Raw genomic sequence first — 21,804 nt, 5'->3', positions numbered from 1 at the left:
CTCGTAGCTAATCGAACACTTGGCTGAACGGGCTTAATTAAGGTATACGAATGTGGCGGCGCGGCGCCTGACGGCAATGGAAGGGCAACTATTCCTGGTATGGAAAATTGGGCCGATGAAAGTGGACTTTTGTGCCATACCATTTGTTAAGATGTGTAAAAGGTTCGGAAGGTTTCCAAAAAGTTTGAAAAATAAAAGATGACTCACGCTAAACCGGGCCGTGCCCGGGCCGGGGCTTCCGGCGATTACTTTTCTATGACATGACAGGCGATCACGTGATGCTTTCCATAGAAAACGATGCGCCGGAAGCTCCGCCCCGGACACGGCCCGGTCTAACGTGATTCATCCTTAATGTGGGACCTCGACTCGGCAACCGATTGCAATGCTGCTTGCCAGTAGTTCGCGGTCGTACAAAGTAACGCTTACAATGGCGCGCGACGACAATACGGCTACGGCAGCTTACTATTCTTGTAGTTTAGCGAGCATTCGTCTTTATCGAGAAATCCAGGGAACTCTGGAAACCCCTATTAATTATTAAGTAAAAGTGTTCTTGTGGCCTATTCGCCAAATAAAATGTTTGACTAGGAGTTTTGTTGTTGGACCGCAGACATACCGGGTGTGGCCTGTAATATGAGCAATAAATTAAACTGTAGGCTTTACTCCTCATACTGACCAACATTTGTTCAGCGACTTTTAAAAATAACTTGTGGTTTGATTTTTAATATACTTTAAAGTTTATTCTAAGACACAATGTATTGCGAATTCTGTTATGTTTAAGGCGTGACAAGCAACGTCAATCACAATAATATGGCGTGGCGATGGCGTCCATTGAAGATAATATTTATTTTGTATGAAAAATAGGGAGTCTAAATACTTCATAATTTTTAAAAGTTGTTGAACAAAAGTGGCATCGTTTGAAGAATACAATCTGTGTTTTAATTATTTGCTCATGTTACAGGCCAGGCCGGTATATTTTTGTTGATGAGACGTGTGGCGAATGCTCCATAGTCGGTGGAATATGGCCTACACTCAGCATATTGCTGCGGCAAAAGAACAAAATGTTCCGTGGAACGTGATTTATGCCTCCTATTTACATAGATACCTGGATACAGGCGTGAGCAGGACTAAGCCTACACAATCAGTAAATATTAATGAATCGTTCACCATAATATTTCAGTAAAACAATCATCCTTTTTTCTGCTGTTAAACTTTTTGGAGTAAAAATTTTCATGAACTAAAATCATGGACACTCTACAACCCTTAATTAACAAAGATAAAAACTCTATAACCGATACTGAAAGCACTTTCATTATCAAGAAAATAACATTTCACACTTTCTGAGTGTTGAGGTTCTGATAAAACCACATCCGCACTGTTAAATAAAAGACGTGTTGCTCGGCAAGTATTTATTACGCGACTACCTACCCACTTATTCCCGATATATAAATATAGGTACCCATATATAACACCTTCACCCTTATTCTAAAACAATCCTCAAAGTTGAGTATAGTGTGCTACATTTATGTGCTAGGTCTAATTCAATAATTGTGTTCCAAAATATTACATAAGGCACACTGTAAATTAAAAAAGAAAGTAAACTATAACTAAGTAGGTATAACATTTATAAAAATGATTTTACCTATTACCTTCACCCTAAAACTACAATAATTTCCTTGGGAATAACTTAACCAGTACAATACAATATGTAAATGTCGATTTGAAAGATAGTTACAAAAAGATGCAATCAATAATTAATCGTCTATTTAGTCTTATTGACTGATACACGGGTACATAACTTATGTTGCGAGTAGGTATGACTAGACAAAGATTACATTATGTAGGTATATAACTACTGGTTTACCTGTTCGCCTAGTTATTATATTAAATTTGTTCTTACAAATTAGTTATTATAGATTTTCGTATTGATCACGTACCTATTAATAGGTACCTAGCCTAGGTAGGTTTAGTATTTGCCTGAAGGGCCATCATGGTTTTTTGTGTGTGTTATACTTTTGTTTATTAAACTCATATATAACAGAATGTTCTTTTGTTTTCCTATTGCTAAAGTCGTTTATTCTAAGGAGTTTGACCTAATTCCTATTCACACATACCTAATGGGATATTAATACATAATTTAAAAAAAAACATAGTATGAGTAACTTAAAATTAATAGGTACAATAATAATCTTTCCTGTGAGTCATCTGCGTTATTCATAATGCCTGTTTTATTTTCCTTTTTCCGTCGAGTACACTTAAAAAAAAACTGACTATAAAGGGATCATCGATTATTCCTGATACGTGCTCCTTGACCGACTATAATGAATAACGACAGAGGCCCTTACATAAACAAGGTAGGTATTCAATCAATTTCGAGTCCATATCTTACTGGTGGAAATCGCGTTCTTTTTGGGCGGTTAGCCACCAGTAACTCCGGAGTTGCTTGACCTGCTGCGGGCGGGTTCCTAGTAATATTTGGCTGCGTCTCAACCGGCGCTGCCTGTGTGTTGCCAGCCGCAGCGTCATCATCATCATTCACCTCTGTGCCCACCGCCGGACCGGGCGATGGTAAAGGATACGCTAAACTTCGATGTTGTGGTGTCCCGTGTAGATTTTTAAATGGATTACTTTGCCCAGCTTGATCTATCACTCTCGACCTAATTTGATCTACGTGCCTATGTACCGTTTCCGTTCCCGATTCATCCTTAACCGAATAGTTTGTACCGCCAAGACATTCTACAATGCGCCCCGGGCACCATTTAGTTTTATTAGTACCGAATTTCCTATACCAAATTAAATCTCCTACTTGAAAACTTCTTTGTACACCCTTCGCCTGCTTCCTAATGCGATCCTGATTCTCGTGCGCCCGTGACGCCAGCTCCGGTTTTAAGCAGTCTAATCTGGCTCGAAGTGACCTACCTAGCAACAGCTTGGCTGGAGGGTAACCCGTGGCGTAATGGGGTGTGTTACGGTAGTTCAACAAAAATCTACATAACGCCGTATGTATATTAGTCCCTTGTTCCATACTTTTTTTCATTACCTTTTTACATATCTTTACCGCTGACTCACAAGCCCCGTTCGACGCTGGGTGGTAGGGGGCGGTAAAAATATGTTCCACTCCATTACTGGTTAAAAAACCTTTAAATTCAGTACTCGTAAATGGGGGACCGTTATCCGTCACCAGCTGTTTTGGTAAACCGAAACGCGCCCACATTTCTCTAAACACGTCTATTAGGTACATAACTCGCTGACGTACCTGACATTTTAATTGCCTCTATCCATTTTGAATGTGGATCTACTACTATTAAATATTTAGTACCTGCCAATGGACCGAGGAAATCTGCATGCAACCGTACCCAAGGACGTTCAGGCCACGGCCAGAGGCGCGGTTCGTGGGCCGGCGGCGCGTCCGCCACCGCGGCACATACGGCGCACGCGCGGCAAACGCGTTCGACCGCCTCATCGATGCCAGGCCACCACACGTAGCTTCTGGCTAAAGCCTTAGTCTTGACAATACCCATATGTGGCTCATGTAATTCTCGCAACACTTTTTCTTTACATGCCTCTGGTATAACTACCCGGTGACCCCACATAATACACCCGAGTTCTTCATATAGTTCACTTTTGCGATTTAAAAACGGTTTTAATTCTTTAACCTCCACGTCTAACGGCCAACCATCTTTTAAATAGTTTAACACCCGACTAAGTAATATGTCTTTAGAGGTTTCGTTACGTAGAAGCTTATAATCTAACAACATCGCGTCAGAGGCAAAATGTAAATACGTCTGTTCAGGGACCTCGTCGCGTTCCTGAATCCCGTTGTCGCGATGGCCCTGTATCATGCGAGATAAGGCATCCGCGGTATTTTGATCAGTACGAACATATTCAATAGTAAAATCATATGCCGATAATAGTATAGCCCACCGTTGTAATCGACTCGCGGCGGCTGTTGGAACACCACAGTTTGGTCCAAAAATCGTAACCAGTGGTTTGTGATCAGTGCGAAGAACAAAATTACGGCCGTATAAATACTGGTGGAATTTTTTTATGGCAAAGACTATGGCCAGTGCCTCCTTATGCACCTGACTATAATGCATTTCCGCTGCCGTTAACGCGCGCGATGCATACGCCACGGCGCGCTCAACACCGTCGCCGCTACTCTGAGCAAGCACCGCTGCAATGCCGTGTCCACTCGCATCACATGTCACCAGGCAAGGCAAGCGCATATCATAATGTACCAGCCGGCCTAGCCAAGGTTACAATCGCTATCGCTTCGATAACGAAAAGCATTATGTCTCTCTATCACTCTTCCATATTAGCGCGACAGTGACAGTTGCGTTTCGATCGCTACGGAGCGTAAGCGATTGGCATTTTGGCTACGCGGCCAGGGCCTCCACACTGCACAAGGCCTTCTTAACTCTGATAAAACTGTCGTTCTGCCTGCCACCCCACATCCAATGTTTACCTTTGCGAAGTAACTCGTATAGAGGAACCAGAATATCGCTCAAATGCTTAATAAATTTCCCGTAAAAGTTAACCATACCCAAGAATGACCTTAATTCGGAAACATTGGTGGGAGGCGACATTCTAATAATCGGGGCCACCTTATCCGTTTCAACCCTCACGCCGTCTTTGTTTATAATAAACCCTAAATATTTAACCTCATCTACAAAAAACTCGCATTTATCCTTTCTTACTTTTAACCCGTTACTTTGCAATATGTGTAAGACCTCCTGATTATGTTGATTATGTTCTTGTATCGTTTTACTAGTGATCAATATATCGTCAAGAAAGACAATAACATGGGGCATATTTTTGAACAAATTTAACATGATCCTCTGAAATATGCCGGGACTCGAGGACAACCCATAAACGAGACGGTTATATTGAAATAAACCTCTATGTGTGTTGACCACTGTATATCTTGCCGTATCATCCAAAAGAATCTGGTTATAGGCCTGTGATAGATCAAGCTTGGAAAAATATTTGTAGCCACTAATATTACTTAACAGGTCATCAATTCTGGGCACGGGATATCTATCTACCATTAGTACCTTGTTTAGCGTAACCTTGTAGTCCGCACACAGTCTGATGGCGCCGTCCGCCTTGTGCGCCACCACCAGCGGTGTAGCCCAGTCCGAGTGGTCGACCGGTGTGATGACGCCCGCCGTCAGCATGGCGTCCAATTCGGCGTCCACGCGCTGACGTAGCGCGTAGGGCAAAGGTCGCGCCCGGCAATACACAGGCACCGCTCCCTCGCGCAGCTGCAGCGTAGCCCGCCCGCCGGTGAAGCAACCCAGGGTTCCGTCGAACACATCTTTAAACCTGGAAAGGATATCATTCATAGTAAGAGACGGGGTTTCATAATCCTTCTCCAGTTTATTGACACTCGATACCTTTAATCGCGGAACCTGAATATCTAACTCGGCAAGCCATTGCCGTCCTAATATATTAGTGGTTCCATTATCTATCACATATAAATCCAACGTCTTAACACAGTTGTTATACGACACTTTCACTTCAACGTAGCCTAAAGGATAAATGCGGGAACCATTATAAGCAAATAATCGTATACGGCACGCCTTTAATTCTAGTTGACTGAAATTGTTCTTGTAAGTGTCATTATTTATACACGAAAGGGGAGATCCGGTATCAATTTCCATAATTAATGGCATATTTTGCACAAGTATCTCCATACATACCGGTGGATATTGACTCAGTCCCATTTGATATATCGGCCATTCGTCGTCGCTGTCCGTGCGTCGGCTAGGGCCCGCGCCCTCGCCGCCGTCGCCCCGCCAGCTGGCGTCCTCGGCCGGCCCGGGGTGCTCCCGGATGCAGTGCTGGCGCGCGGGCGCCGCGCCCGAGCGCGCGCCTCGCCGCCTCCTGCCGGCCGTGCTGCCTCCCCGGCCGGTCAACGCCCTCTCGTTATAGCCGCGGCCTCCCGAGCCACTTGCGTACTCCTGACTGGTTCCCCAACTCTTGGTCGCTCCTGGTCTTGCCCTAGCTTTGTGCCCCTCCTTTTCGGGACACACACGCCGTAGATGACCGACACGTGAACACGTGTCGCACACGTAATCCTTAAATTTGCACGCGGAACGCTCATGTCTGGTGTCGCCGCACGCTGTACACAGTTTTTTTCCACTTTGGCTGGCATTGTAGTGCATTCCTATCGCCGTAGATTCCACCGCACTAGAATCTTTCTCCGCCGACTCCATTGTAGTCGCTATCAGTACCGCTTTACTGTATTCGAGTTTTTTATCTGCAAATAACCTCTGTCGAATTGCGTCACTGGTAATCCCGCACACTAGTTGATCCCGGAGGTTCTCTTCTAGCCCGTTAGTCACGCTACCGAAGTCACAAAACCTCGCCATTTGTTTTAACGTGGCCACGTACTCGGCAATGGATTGGCCATTTTGTTGTCTGCATTGCCGAAACTTATAACGTTCTGCTAACGCCGATGGCACGGGTTCCAAGTGATCCTTCACTAATTTCACCACTTTAGCGTACGTTAATGTAGATGGTTTGTCCGGACTACATAAATTCACTATCAATTCATATGCACTTTCACCTACGTTCGCAATCAAGGTTGGTAGTTTCAAATCGTCCGTAACGCCATTAGCTAAAAAGTACATGTCCAACCTATCGCAATACAAATTTACCTTTGCCAGCCATTTTTACCGATAAAACACTTAATTACACAATAATTTTACCATTCGCCGCCACTGTTAAATAAAAGACGTGTTCCTCGGCAAGTATTTATTACGCGACTACCTACCCACTTATTCCCGATATATAAATATAGGTACCCATATATAACACGCACAACCTAACCCTTAGGAGAAACGGGAAATAATATCAGGGTACTTCAAATCGAGAAATTGGTGGTAGTTGATAGTGGGAAAATATCATTTTTAGGGTTCCGTACCTCAAAAGGAAAAAACGGCGGCCGGCAACCCGCGGCCCGCGGGCCGCATGCGGCCCGCCAACCTCTCGTTTGTGGCCCGCGAGCCTCCCTGGCTATTTTGTATGTAATTACTGACGAACGACAATGTCTGCTAAAGTCACAAATGTTACCAAAGTGCGGCCCGCGACATCTTCGTTAACTACTATGTGGCCCTTGGCTGCTAAAAGGTTGCCGACCGCTGCCTTAAAGGATCACTCGTGCGTCTGTCTGTCTGTCTGTCTGTCCGACCATTCCCCCCTTTATCTCCAAAACTACTGGATCTAAATTTTGAAAAAAATACACAAAATAGTTCTTTACCTATAGATGAGAGGAAAATCTATCAGAAATGTTCAGCCAAGCGTGAGTTGGACTTAATTACTTAGTTTTTGATCCGACCCCTACGGGTTTTTAAAGACATTTCATTCACGTTCCACATAAAAAATACTTTGTAAAAAAATGGGTAATGTACGGAACCCTTGAAACGCGAGTCCGACTCGCACTTGACCGGTTTTTCCCCTACGGGACTATGGGTCAGTAGTGGTTCCACCAAATGAATAACCTTATATCATAATCGTATAATCCCACATACATTCATGTGACATCATGTTTGTGACGCTCCTAATTCCCTTGAGGCCCTGAGATGACGTCACGACGCCTACCTTTGGCATAACATTATAGCATGTTCTATTTTAGGACCAGATCTGGGAGTAAAAATATACGTAGCTCCCTTCTGAATTCTTATAAGTGAATTTCTAGTTAAGTAAGTAAGTAACCTAAATTTAGAAGCATTGAATTCTTATGAATTCATCGCTTCTAAATTTATATTATTATAAAAGTACTTTTGCTATATTTGAATTTCATCAAGGTTTTCTATTATAATAAAAGAATTATATTAAACGGAAAACGCAGTAGAATTAGTAGAAATCGCCTGTTTTAGGAATATCAAATAGCCGCTAATGGTGTTTCAGTGGTTTAGAAGATGCAATTTTTTTAGTCGCTTGAAGAGCCGCAATCGTATCCCTATAGTATGGTTGACTGGTAGAGAATGCCATTTGGCATTAAGTCCGCCATTTGTACATTGTTATATATATTTTATGCAATAAAGTTTAAATAAATAAAGAGCCGCATGCGGCTCACGAGCCGCGGTTTGCCGACCCCTGTGCGATATGATTAAATAAACTGAACTTGGTTAAAAATTGCAACTGTACCCTCTAGGTTCCTGTACAGTCAGCAGCAGAAGTTGCTAAGCGGGCCAGGTGTTCAAAATGATCTTGACGCGTCTTTGTTGTTAAGAGAATAAGAGCGTGTCAAGGTAATTTTGAACACCTCGACCGCTTAGCAACTTCTGCTGCTGACTGTACACAAAAGCTCAAGAGCTACTAGTATTTTCTACTGTATTTTCACCCACGTTCGAAACACGCTGCGGTACATAAACAGTGCGAATGAATATTTACCAGCGCAGCCTGCTATTTAGTCTACCTACTGTTTTTAGGGTTCCGTACCCAAAGAGTAAAAAAAAACGGGATCCTATCACTAAGACTCCACTGTCCGTCTGTCTGTCACCAGGTTGTGTCTCTTTAACCGTGATAGCTAGACAGCTGAAATTTTCACAGATGATGTACTGTGGCCGCTATAACAACAAATACCATAAAGTACGGAACCCTCGGTGGGCGAGTCCAACTCGAACACTTTGAATGCCACGATTATAGAGTACAGCGCGTTAAATTTGATATTTTGCAGTAGGTAACAGTTTGGCGGTAAAAATCTAATTATGTCATGAATACAAGTAGAATTTGCTTCCTGAGCCACAACTTCCGCTTGTAACTTTTTATCTTCTGCCTCTTCCAGCAGTTAGGTATTTGCATGGCATTTGAATTTGAATGGCCATTCTCTCATGCTCGGTGCTTTCAGCTAATTATACAGTTCATTAATTGCAAATTAGACAGGAGAGGGCCCACTGATTACCAGTTCGCCGGACGATATCAGCCTGTCAGTTAAACGTAAAATTTGACAGCTCCGAACAACTGACAGGGTGATATCGTCCGGCGAACTGATCAAACATCAAACATCAACATTTAAAGTGACATTCCATTTCCAACTGCAGCTGCAATACTGTTCATTTTCTATGGCAATTGACAATGACAGCGACGCGTTTCCATAGTAAAATGAACAGTATTGCAGCTGCAGTTGGAAATGGCATGTCACTCTTATTCAGCAAATAGGCCACAAGGGCACTTTTACACGTCAACATTGAATTTACACAAAAGCAAAAATAATAACATCAACAATTTTATAAAATAAAACTAACAATTCAATCTAACGTATTACAATTACTAAGAGATGTATATGGTCTCTTAATGTCGAATTACATACAAAATACAGATAAAAGAACACACAAAAAAAATCTATAATATTTAGAGGTGTAAATGTCTCTAGGTGTCAGAACTATAAGATTATATAGTTTATCAAGTTATCCTTAGAGATGTATAGGGTCTCCAAGAGTCAATATCCTGTATAATTAATACATTCATTAAGAGAAAAGAAACATACGAGACCAGAATGAGGCGTCTCACTGTAATTAGTTCATAAAAATTAAGTTACTAAGTATAATAGCTAGTGTTAGCTTAAACAGACCAGTCTGAACTGAACTGATCTGTGGGCCCCTTTAATAAGGATAACTCATGTCATGTTAGATTGGTCTGGTCCGGGCCGAGACTTCCGACACTTCGTTTCCTTGGTGATTGGTGAACATGTGATGCTTTTTATAAAAAAAACTGAAGTGTCGGACGCTTAGGCGCGGACCTGCACCGTTCGTCTAATGTGAGTCATAATTTTATAAGCTTGACAAACATTCATACCTACTAGTACCGTACATGTTGAATAGGAGAAAATAGAAGACTCTGATAGGTACTTTGACAAACCGAGATATAATCGATTAAATTAGGTAGGTAGGTACGTACGTTAGGTTTCGTACGTACGTACCTACCTACGACGTACGCACGTAGTTGTTAAAGTTTTTTCTTGATAATGGAAAATATCTCTTATTTCTCAAAAGCGTCAAACACCAAATCCAATATTATCTAAAAGAGTAACTACACAGAATAGAAAAACAAAGTAAAGTTAAATATGCAATTAATAGCAGGAGCTTTCGAATTTTTGAAATCTATTGATTTGATAATAATGCACCTCGGGTAATGATCCCGGGAGATGCAATGCAAGTGTATTGAAGAAATATTAAGTTGAATAAAGGTATACTCGTATTTAATGTTCAAATACGACTCCGGAAGTCACATTAAATCTACACGCCTCCGAAAGCCTCCACTACTCACATCGCAACCTCGTATCTTTCCTTACATTTGTTTAAGAAATCGACCTTATAGTTAAAGCACTATGGCTGCCTTTTATATGTAAAATGAAAGAGAATACGATGAAAATAATATTACGTGCGCTTTTTGTTGACGGAGGAAGCCGCAGTGGCACTACGTCCGCGATAAAAATGATTTAGGTAAGTTAGAATACACCGTGAAATTTTAGTGGTTGTTTTCCCGCAACGAAATGATTCTGCTATCGATATACAGTCGATGTGTAATCTTTTTTTTAAATAATGTTAAGAAATGCCAGATTTATAAATGTGTCGAACGAAACTCGAAAGTGACCTAACACCAGTAGTAGCACTGCAGTAGTACCTACCTAATTCTTTTGAGTGAATGAAACAAAATAACCTAAAAAGTAGTTCCATTTATTTTACCTTTACACATTTTACGTGCAGTTAGTTTGCAGATCCTTAAAAGTGTCATAACAAGTTAAGATCAAGCTTTTAATGCTCAAAAACTTAAAGAAACACTTAAACTTCCCGATACCTCAATAATTGTTCGAACTGCAATCCGCCACGTTCAATACACAATCACCTCTGCCCTGTGCATGTGCTGGCGTTTGAAACTGCCCGTGGTTAAGCAGCCGCTGTGTTGCGGCGACAATTGTTCGTCCGTGTGGAACTTGGGGGTTTTAAATCCCCCGAAGACGCAGCGACTGTAAATGGTCCGGTTCCGCGTAAAGTCGCCGGGCGGCGTGCGAGTCGTAGTTAGCCCTAGCGTACAGCTGCACCATCGCGACGTACTCTAAATTAGAATATTCGTAATGTCGATCCATTTTACTAGAAATAGCAGTGATGACATTGACAGGATCTGTTATCACATTAGTTTAATAAGCGAAGAGGATGTAATTATTCGATTTACCAAAGTTGACACAACATAATGGCAATCATCAAACTAATAAAAAGGTTTAATTTCAACTGTTAATCGTGAAGGAACATTCTAAGTAAATTTTATTTTCAGTTGTCAAACAGTAAAGCACTCTAGCCTGTTACACAGTTTAAAAAAGTAACATGTGCTTGTTTATTTGTTTATCTGTTTACAATATCGGGAACTGTCGTCGACTTGCAGTTTTAGTGTGTTACTATTGTTTTTCGCTTGTTCGAGTTTAGATTATTTTTTTGTAATTTTTTTTTTTGGAAAACAGTTTATTTATACGTTTGTCTATCATAATTCGAAAGTACTACCGATAGCAAATCGCCCTGCCGCGGGAAAACAACCACTCAAATTTCACGGTGTATACAGTAGAGAGCTTTTGCAGTTATTTTATTTTGATCCTGCTTTACCGCAGTTCAAGTTCTTAAAAATAATACTCCAGTTTAGAGTTTTGGTACAAACCGGTTTTTGTGTCCCGTTTTTTTAATGTAACCACTATTAATGTAGCCTAAATAAATATTTCCATATAAGTAGTATTTCGACCTGTTTAGGTAGATTTTTCTTGAGTGGGATAATAAATGTCAACACTAAAAAATCCGTGCATTAGTTATACAGTATGTAAACTTACTAAAACCATTTACTCAACCCCGTTAATGAATAGGTCACACTGAGCAACTTTTACTATGGCACCATCCCCGAAATCGCAAAAAAGAAATTGATTCTCCCATAGAAAAATTCAACGCTAGACCAGCAAAATGTATGAAACAACCAAATTTTTTTTCGCGATTTCGGGGTCGGTGCCCTAATAAAAGTTGCTCAGTGTGATCTACACATTAACGGGTTTGAGTAAATGGTTTTAGTAAGTTTACATACTGTATAGAAATTTAATTTAATTCAACATATCAAATTATCTTATTAAATATTTTGAGTACTACTAGGAATATGTAAATTAAAACATGAAATAGATTTCATATTCGGAAGATAAGATGACGAAGCCCTTAAGTGACGAAGGCCACTGTCTTTCAAAGATTGCTTATACTCGAAAAATTGGAATCTGATCTGCCGTGGCCGGGTAGCGCAGAGGTCCAGAGCGTGACAGCCCTGGGCACTGGAAGCTTAAACACTTTTTTCTTCTCTATGTAGTTCAGAAGTTACTTTAAAATTATCACATACCGATCTAGGGTACTCTTTCATCATGCAGTCGTACTACGGCGTAGCACGCCGTAGCGCGAAAATTGCTAGTTTTATGACGTTACCATAACGTAACCCGTTCAATGCTATACTAAGCTCGTAGTGCTACGTTGCCTGAGCTAGACTTTCCCGTTATTCGCCATAGGAAAGTATTTTTTCTTCAATTTTTAATTTTTATCACATTTGCCTCGTTTTATATATAAATATAAACGTATTTTGTCGTAAGTTGTATTTTTCATGAAAACACAGTACCTAATGATCTATTCGTAAGCCCATTTTTATTTTCCATTTGATAAACTGTAGAATTAAATTTTATTGAAAAAAAAAGTTTTTTTTTTTAAATTGTTTATAACGAATCAGATGTGCAATTGTTTTCCATTACTTATTTTCTCTGAATTATTCAATAATTATTATTTCAGATGTTTTTTAAATATTTTTTTCATTAATTATTGGCTCTGTTTTTATTCATGCATCGACATTTGCAATGTTTATGTTGTGTTTTATTCGAATGAACAAAGGAAGAACTGCCGTACAAATCCTTACACATTCTTCGTACCTAGAACTAAAACGCCTACCCCTAAGCAACCTAGCGCTAAGTTTGCTCTCGAAATTCATCCCCACGCCTCGCCACTTAGGGCTCCGTTGGCCTGTAGTTGTATCCAGGTATAGCAGGCTTAAGGGGAATAGTGCGCCATTACCTGCGACCTAAAAAGCGAGGCGAGGCGTTGCCATCACACTTCGGGATACATTTTGCACTTCGCTCTCTTGCATGGGCGGGCGATTCTCCTGTCAACCATTTAAATATTGATTGAATATTTTTAATTTGCATTTGAAAGAAAAACAGAGATTTTTTTATAATAGATATCAAGCTAATTTTATGGTTGATGTCACTTATTTTTAGTCACTCGCTCGACATGTTTCGGAGAGCCTAGGCCTCCATTTTCAAGCACATGATGAGCAGCTGCGGACATGATAACCGCGCACCTCGCCAGTGACTGAAAATATGCGAGTTAAAACGCAAAATTTGCTTACTTAATGTTAGTATGATTAACGATGGTAATGACACACACAAATGACACGACACGAGTCGGTAAGGGTATCATTTTTAACGATTTTGTAGACGTAGTTGAGAATCTTGGACTTTAAATTTAAACGACTCTCTTGGTCTGGTCTTGTTACTTGAAAGAGTAACATTTGCCATATTTTCATAATTGTTATCATAGATTTCTATATTTAACGTTTTAAGTAAATTGGTTGCGGGATAAGGTGCTCTGGTTTCGGGTGACTAAGAAAACGGGGAAATTATGAAAATCACTATTATCTACTTAAACTAGAAGCACTTTCTATTGTAGCAACAGTAAGCAAGATTTTATGAAGTGCTTTCTAACTATGTAGATATTAGCGATTTTAAAAATTGTATAAAAAGGTTGAAAATGGAAGAATCCTTAATATCACTTCGACGGAACCGTCGATTGATAAATGACGCGCGGTCCCAATGACACACTCGCCCGCTTTTGTACCGCTTGTAGCGGTTTGCAGGTGCCTAAAAAAAAAAAAAAAGGTACCTACATGAAAACTGCATGGCTATAAATAGACTCGTCAAGTGTTTACTAATGCATTTTGTCTTCATAGAGTGGGTACTAAAGTACTGCACAAAAGGTATCGAGTGAACGAATAAGTGAATGTGGAAGAAAACAAATTTCACATTTTGCTTAGCAGGTAAAGTCGGACCAAGTTATCTCTCCTTGGCATTTGTAATGACAAAGTGTGGCAATGGCATCATAAATATCAAATGTCTATAAAAATACTACGTTAATGACATCCTCGCACTTCGTTGTATTAAAGTCGGTACAGAGTTAGCTTAGACTTATTGTACCGTCATTTGCGCTTATTTTTTTATATGCAATAAAGTTCAAATGAATGTAAGTATCAATAAATATTAGTTATGTTAACAAAAATAGGTATAAAACCTAAAACAAGTGCCTACGCCCGCCAATTCTCGGGGTTAGTCAACAAGCAGACCCCGAGCTCCCATTATTTTTATTTTTTATTTTATAGCCTTGTATCTGTGATAAGAATATGTGACTTATCGTTTGTTTAATTATTTTCCATTGTTAATTATAATTATTCTGTGTGCCCTTTGGCAAAGGCCTCCCCCAACACTTTCCAATCTTCTCTCTTCTGTGCCAGTCTGTTCCAGGTTTTGCCAGCTGTTTCCAGCTCCGAGCTTTCCAGCAGCTTTCGAGCTTCCGATCTCCCATTAGCCGTGGCTAAAAGCCGGGTTAACGCGAGGAAGACGATGAGTAGGTAAAACAGACGTCTGAAACCGCAGATAGACTTTCAAAATTCCTTTAAACCTACAAAGGCCACGAAACAACCGAAAAACCGTGAAATAAGCACAAACGAAGTATAAAATGAGTGTGCATTCGGTTGTAATGTAGCAGCAAAGTGGGCTTCGCCACGTAGCCGATCGCCAGACTTCCTGCAGCTTATCTTGCTTTATGAGCGGCCAGATTAACAATACTTAAGTATAACGGCCGATTCTAGTTAAACCATTTGATATAGTTTTAATTTTGTTTTGATACGACATTGGCACGACTTGCAATAGTTGCAATGCAGTTTTACGCGCACATCGACTTTTAGGTACCTATAGTATATCGTCAAATTGTTAATTAAAATAAATTGTGTCCACTAGACTATCTGTGGGAAATATCAGGATATTGACTCGTACAATATAAAACATATCACAGGAAAAGAAGAAACACTGGACTCATTTATAGCATACACAAAATACATAATAGATACTCTCAGAAATTTCAACAGAATATAATTAGTTTGTATTATGTTTTGTTGTGTTCTGCTGCCCATCATGGCGAATACCTCCCTACCTAAAACTTGGGACAGGTTCACCCGTAGGTACTATTGTGGGAACCTGTCCAAAACAGATACCGCAATCTACTACCAATACAGCTCTTACTAAAATAAAAAGCAAACGGCCGCCCGTATTTCTAGCGAGGACCGTTTGACTCAAATCAATTGCTTAATTACACAAAAAAAAGATGTTAATTCAATACAATTTTGCGACATTAGGCATTTATAGGTTATAAATTGTATGGAGATGATATCTATCATCGTACCCTTCCAGTTTGAAAAATACTATAAAGCAAGTTTTATTTGCCCTCGCACAAACGCACGTCAAACCAAATTTTTTTAATTTTTTTTTTGCTCGCGTTTGATCGGGTATGCTAATACCACGACTCGTGCGAGCGTGACCAATCAGCGTGAGAGTATGTCAACGTCATATCAACATGAGATCAAAACCTAAAAAAGTTGTTAAATCACAATCGTCTCGATAGTCGACTCTCTGCTTTTACTTAATGCAAGAAAATTAGGGAAAGAGGAGCATTATTACGCTTAACCAAGCTTAAGTTAAATGGGGAAGTGGTAAGATAGTTACTATCTGATAGTAGAAACAGAAGATTGCGAAAATGCAAACAAAAATTGTAGAGGAGTCGAAGAAAAACATAATTATAGATGCAGTATTAGCCTTTGTGTCCAAGCGTTCAAGATAATCTGATTTTAGTTTCAACAACCATTACTTTTATTTCAAAATGGCCACAGTATCGGAATGATCGTTGAGATCACAGCTCTGTAAATTTTATCTGTACTTACGCGAGTATATTTGACTTATTGGGCATTTTCAGAAAAAAGTGTGCCATTCCATTTTATTCAAGAAATTAACATTTGGTGGGTTATTTCTACTCAGAGACTCGAGTACTTACTTTTTGTCAGTTTTCACAAAACTGTAATGTTGTATCTAAAGAAATAAATATACGTTGTATTGAAAACTGAAGCCATTCATTTTCTCATCTCATCTAATGCAATAATGCATATATATATCAACTAATAAAGTTTTTTTTTTATAAGTATTATCTCAATTGCACCCAAGGCACATAATTTAAAATGGCGAAGGAACATTTCGCCTGCGGCGCAGACGGGAGAATTTTCGGTCTGCCGGGTATATCGCATCACATGGCGTTAGCTTGTTTACATCAGATACAATTTTACAGTAATTACACCCACTTACACAAACACCCATACAAACACTTTCTGAGCAACCGAGTAGTGAGGGCTTGGAACAAACTCCCCGAAGATGTGGTTTCAGCACAAAATGTGAACCAATTTAAAAATAAATTAGACAGACACATCAATACATCTACTTGTCAACGATAACTATTAATGATTACTGGATACAGGCAATATCAGTTGTCACAACTGCCTGCCTGCTTACACACAATAATAATAATAATAAGCCCGCAGGGCAGCTTGTGGCGAGCTGTTGGGGAGTAACGACCCCACGGACCCGAGTGCTCCCGAGAGTCGGTCAGGGTCTCCGTCTCCGGCGTGTCTTCGTCGGTCGGAGTGGACCCCAAGGGGACCCGCAGGACTCTCAGCTCTGGCTTGCCTTCATTGGCCGTCCAGAGAGGAGTCGCTAGAGCTATATGCTCCAGGGGTGGAAGTGAAAGATGCATAAGACGCGAGTTGGCACAGTGGCTGGTAACAGCCACTGGGTAGAAAGCGGCGCACACCTCTCGACACCCCTGAGCCGCTCACATCGATGTTGCTCCTGGTCGTCTTTACGACGGCAGTTTCAGGGGCCCATCTAGTCAGCGGCGAGTCACCACCTGCCTCGATGACGGTGTTAACATTGTTATGGCAGGTGTCCGGACCTCTTTGCAATAGCCCAGTTTCATTGTCCACCCAAACTGCAATCTATAGACCGGAACGCTGTTCACTTTTTCTACAATAGTCCCAATGCCTGCTGCGACCGGTTCATGGGTGTCTATTGTTGCGCCTGTGAACGGGTTCCAGCAGGCGTTCTACATGACATTAAAGCTCTCCAAACGGCCTCTACGTGTTGGATCTGTATCCCCACGCAAGCCTATCAAAAGACCGGGATTTATAGGCCCGTGAAATCCAGAAAGGAGATACAAATAATAATAATAATTCTGGCTAAAATGGTTCCGATGCTCGCACTCCTGCTTGGCAGCACAATTTCAACAAGCCCTCGAGCTTGGTTCTCTCCCACCTTCCTTAACAACTGGTGTCACCTTCCTGCTCTATAAGTCCGGTAGTACCACGGAAGCGAAGAACTACAGACCCATCACATGCTTGCCTACACTCTACAAGCTCCTTACATCCATTTTGAGAGCAAAAATCAACGCGCACATTGTCGCAAACAATATTTTGGCCTCTGCTCAAAATGGATGTAGGGTTGGGTCCCGTGGTACTAAAGAGCTCCTCCTCATAGACATGACCATCTGCCAACAAATCCGGCGGAACAGGGGGGCCCTCTCAGCAGCCTGGATTGACTACAAGAAGGCCTATGATTCGGTGCCTCACTCATGGCTGGAGAGGGTCTTAGAGCTGTATAAAGTTGATACAGCTTTAAGAGCCTTTCTAAGTGCGTGTATGAGGCAATGGACCACAGTTCTTCGTCAACCAGGAGGCGGGGATGAACGCCCTGGCCCGCAGGATTTTATAAGGATTGAGCGAGGAATATTTCAGGGTGATAGTCTGAGTCCCCTGTGGTTCTGCCTAGCTCTGAATCCTCTCAGTACCTTGCTGAAGGATTTAGAACTAGGTTGCCGGCTTCGGAGAGGGGGTGAAGTCATTTCTCACCTTCTGTACATGGATGACCTCAAATTATTTGCACCGAATAGCCAAGACTTGCTGGAGCTACTGAAAACCACCGAAGTCTTCAGTAATGCCATCAACATGGAGTTTGGTGTCGATAAATGTGCGGTTATGCACGTACAGCGGGGGAAAGTTGTAAATTCAACAAATTTACAACTTTCTGAGACAATGTCTTTCAGATCCATCTCTGAATCAGAAACCTATAAATACCTTGGTATGTCACAGTCGTTGGGTATTGAGGAAGAGGGTATTAGACGGTCGGTGAAGGAGCGCTTTTTTAGTCGGCTCACAAAAGTACTTAACAGTCTTTTGTCAGGAGGCAACAAAGTGCGCGCCTTCAACGCCTGGGTAATGCCTCTGCTCACATACTCCTTTGGCATACTAAGGTGGACTCAGACCGAGCTGGATGCCCTGGATCGGAGGGTCCGACAGCTGCTCACCACACACCGTATGCTGCACCCACGCTCGTCTGTTATGAGATTGTACATCCCACGGAAATGTGGAGGTCGCGGCTTTCTAAACGCCAAAAATCTCCACAACCGTGAGGTGTACAATCTCAGGAATTATTTCCTCAACAACGAGTGTGGGATGCATCGTGATGTGGTGGCAGCTGACAGGGGCCTCACGCCGCTCTCCTTGGCGAACGAGAACTGGCGCAAACCTGTAGTACTAAGCACCGAGGACCGCAAGGCGGTATGGAAGGATAAGCAGCTACACGGGCGGTTCTACAAGGCCCTCATGGGACCCGATGTAGACCTACCCGCGTCGGTGAACTGGCTACGATTCGGGGACCTCTTCGGAGAAACCGAGGGTTTTGCCTGTGCAATTGCGGACGAAGTTATCATGACGAATAACTACCGGAGATATATCCTGAAGGACGGTACGGTCGACATTTGTCGGGCATGCCGCCGTCCCGGAGAGTCACTCAGGCATATTATCTCCGGTTGTTCTCATCTTGCTAACGGCGAGTACTTGCACAGACATAATCTCGTAGCCAGAATTATTCACCAGCAACTTGCCCTCCTATACGGCCTTGTGGACCGTGAAGTGCCGTACTACAAGTACTCACCTGCGCCAGTTCTCGAAAATGGTCGTGCCACGCTCTATTGGGATCGATCTATCATCACTGACAGGACTATTGTAGCCAATAAGCCTGACATCGTGCTGATAGATCGATCGCAGCGCCGGGCTGTGCTCGTCGACGTCACCATCCCCCATGATGAGAATCTCGTGAAGGCCGAGAAGGACAAGTCCAGCAAGTACCTAGACTTAGCTCACGAGATAACCGCCATGTGGGATGTTGACTCGACGATCATTGTTCCTATAGTCGTGTCAGCGAACGGTCTCATAGCGAAGAGTCTCGACCAACACCTAGAGAGACTCTCGCTAGGTGGTTGGATCAAGGGTCAGATGCAGAAGGCGGTAATTTTGGACACGGCGTGTATAGTACGTCGATTCCTCACTCTGCGGCCCTGACCACCGGCAGCTTGGGCCCTGCCCCGCTGCCGGCGGCACCCTAGGTTAGGTTTTTTATAATGTGTTTATAATTTTTTTTTTATTGTTTGTAAGTGTTTTTATATTTTACTTTTATATCCATATTATAATTAACCTAACTTAAGAAGAAAAATAAATAAAGAGTATAATAATTTAACTTTAAATTTGTTATGACTTTTCCTCAGTTACAGCAGGAGGGGTTTTTCCAATGACGATGGACAACGATGCGTCTATAAACACGTGGACAACACAAATCTTGCTTTTCAAAAAGAGTCCCATCAGCGGCACTCCTTAGTTGACTGTACTCAGGGTTTTGTTTGATTTAAGAAGAAGAAAGAAAATAGTTAAAACCGGTAAAGCGCGTGTCGGGCCACGGGATGGTTAGGTTAATTTTGACAGAGGTGAATATGTTTTTCCTCAGTCGCCGTTTACCACGAACGCTGTAAAGGGTTCGTAACGTAGGGATATAGTTTTTATCATAGGAAAGAAAAAAACGAAAGAAATGAAAAGAAATACAAATAACTACAAACGATTATGAACAAGAATCAATCATTGAAAAGTCGAATTTTCCATTTTTTACTCATTATTGAATTGTCATGTAAAAAGCTCTCGTAGTGAAATCTAATCAATTTTTTTGGGGTAATTTGGCAAATACAAACGAAAAAAAAGATCTATAAAGAACTACAAACGATTCTGAACAAGAATCAATCATTAAAGTGTCGAATTTTCCAAAATTTTCATTTATTATTGAATTGTCATGGAAAAAACTCTCGTAGTGAAATCAAATCATTTTTTGGGGTTATTTGGCAACTACAAACGAAAAGAAAAGAACTACAAATAACTACAAACGATTCTGAACAAGAATCAATAATTAAAGTGTCGAATTTTCCAAAATTTTCACTTATTATTGTATTGTCATGGAAAAAGCTCTCGTAGTGTAACTAAATCAATTTTTTGGGGGTGATTTGGCAGCTACGAAAGAAATGAAAAAAACTACAAATAACTACAAACGATTATGAACAAGAATCAATCATTTAAAAGTCGAATTTTCCAAATTTTTCACTTATTATTGAATTGTCATGGAAAAAGCTCTCGTAGAATCAAATCAAATTTTTTGGGGTGATTTGACAACTACAAACGAAAAGAAAAGAACTACAAATAACTACAAATAATTCTGAACAAGAATCAATCATTAAGGTGTCGAATTTTCCAAATTTTTCCACTTATTATTGAATTGTCATGGAAAAAGCTCTCGTAGTGAAATCAAATCAAAATTTTTGGGGTAATTTGGCAACTACAAACGAAAAGAAAAGAACTTCAAACGATTCTGAACAAGAATCAATCATTTAAATGTCGAATTTTCCAAAATTTCCACTTATTATTGTATTATCATGGAAAAAGCTCTCGTAGTGAAATCAAAACATTTTTTTGGGGTTATTTGGCAGCTACGAAAGAAATGCAAAAGAATTAAAAATAACTACAAATGATTCTGAACAAGAATCAATCATTAAGGTGTCGAATTTTCCAATTTTTCACTTATTATTGAATTGTCATGGAAAAAGCTCTCGTAGTGAAATAAATAATTTTTTTGGGGTAATTTGGCAACTACAAACGATTCTGAACAAGAATCAATCATTAAAGTGTCGAATTTTCCAAAAATTTTCACTTATTATTGAAATGTCATGGAAAAAGCTCTCGTACTGAAATCAAATCAATTTTTTTGGGGTTACCAGGCAATTACGAAAGAAATGAAAAGAACTACAAATAACTACAAACGATTATGAACAAGAATCAATCATTTAAAAGTCGAATTTCCCAAAGGGTCTAGCCGCAATCCCATAGTGAAACTGCCCCTGGCTGAAATGTATACCTTTCTTAGGCGCGTTTATTTGCCTTATTATAAGATATCATTTTCCATGATATTTGACGTGACAAAGCTCTCGTAGACAAATCAAATCAAATTTTTTGGGGTAATTTGGCAACTACAAACGAAAAAAAAAAGAACTACAAATAACTACAAGCAATTCTGAACAAGAATCAATCTCAAATCTATCAATCAAGAACTACAATCAACTACAAACGATTTTAAGCCAGTATCAACAATAAAAGTATAAGATTTCAACTACAAATAACTACAAGCAATTCTGAACAAGAATCAATCTCAAATCTATCAATCAAGAACTACAATCAACTACAAACGATTTTAAGCCAGTATCAACAATAAAAGTATAA

The sequence above is a fragment of the Cydia fagiglandana genome, chromosome 11 (genome assembly GCF_963556715.1).
Source record: "Cydia fagiglandana chromosome 11, ilCydFagi1.1, whole genome shotgun sequence".
NCBI classification, from domain to species: Eukaryota; Metazoa; Arthropoda; class Insecta; order Lepidoptera; family Tortricidae; genus Cydia; species Cydia fagiglandana.
This window is presented reverse-complemented; position numbering follows the sequence as displayed.